The sequence below is a fragment of the Thamnophis elegans genome, chromosome 1 (assembly GCF_009769535.1).
Source record: "Thamnophis elegans isolate rThaEle1 chromosome 1, rThaEle1.pri, whole genome shotgun sequence".
NCBI lineage: Eukaryota > Metazoa > Chordata > Lepidosauria > Squamata > Colubridae > Thamnophis > Thamnophis elegans.
Genome location: NC_045541.1, coordinates 69866026 through 69867011, shown reverse-complemented (window position 1 = coordinate 69867011; position 986 = coordinate 69866026). Strand labels below are relative to the sequence as shown.

The 986-nt window shown below is 44.4% G+C and overlaps 1 pseudogene; it reads right to left on the bottom strand.

Annotated features, from left to right (window-relative positions):
• LOC116505234 lies at positions 1-986 on the bottom strand (annotated as a pseudogene).

The window sequence follows — 986 nt, the reverse complement described above, 5'->3', positions numbered from 1 at the left end:
TTAATTTCTGAATCTGCAATCTAATTTGAATAAATAATATGTCAATGCCATTATTTTGTTTGCTGTTAATCTCCCCCAGACTTTCTTGAAGGCTGCCTTCACATCTTTGTTGCGTAAACTGTAAATCAAAGGATTGACCAGTGGGTTGACAACTGTATAGAACAATGCATTTACCTTGTCCAAATTGGGTGCATGTTGAGAGTTGGATCTGGAATACATGATGAGAATGGAGCCATAGAAGAGAGTGACTGAGACCAAGTGAGCTGAACAAGTGAAGAAAGCTTTGCGTCTCCCTTCAGCTGAGCGAATGCGGATTATGGCTGCCCCAATACCAATGTAGGAGCTCACAATGTGGTTACTAGCAAATTACAACCAATGGTAGCTTTCAGGATGAGTTCATGCACTTGTGTGTTATCACAAGCCATCTTCACAAGTGGTAGTACATCACAAAAGTAGTGGTTTATGATATTACTACCACAGAAGCGTAGGCGGAAGGTGTTACCACTGTGTACAATTGAATTGGCAAAGCCGGCTACATAAGACCCCACCACTAGCTGAACACAGAGCTTTTTGGGCATGGCAGTGGCATAAAGGAGTGGGTTGCATATGGCCACAAAGCGGTCATAGGCCATGAAGGCCAATTGGAAGCATTCACTGAAGGTTAATCCAGCAGAGAAGAAGAACTGGGCTGCACAACCAGCAAGGGACATGTGGTTGTTTGTGGACACACAGTCAGACAAGATCCGAGGAGTGTAGACTGTGGAGTACCAGACATCCAGGAAGGAAAGGCTGCCCACAAAGAAGTACATGGGTGTGTGCAAATGGGAGTCCAGGTAGATTAAGGACATGAGACCAAGGTTCCCAATCAGTGTTAGGGTATAGGAGGCCAAGAACAGCACAAAGAAGATTATTCGTAGAAACGGATCTGTTGTAAAACCAACCAAGACAAATTCAGTGACCAGGGTCCAATTGCCTTCCACTCCCAT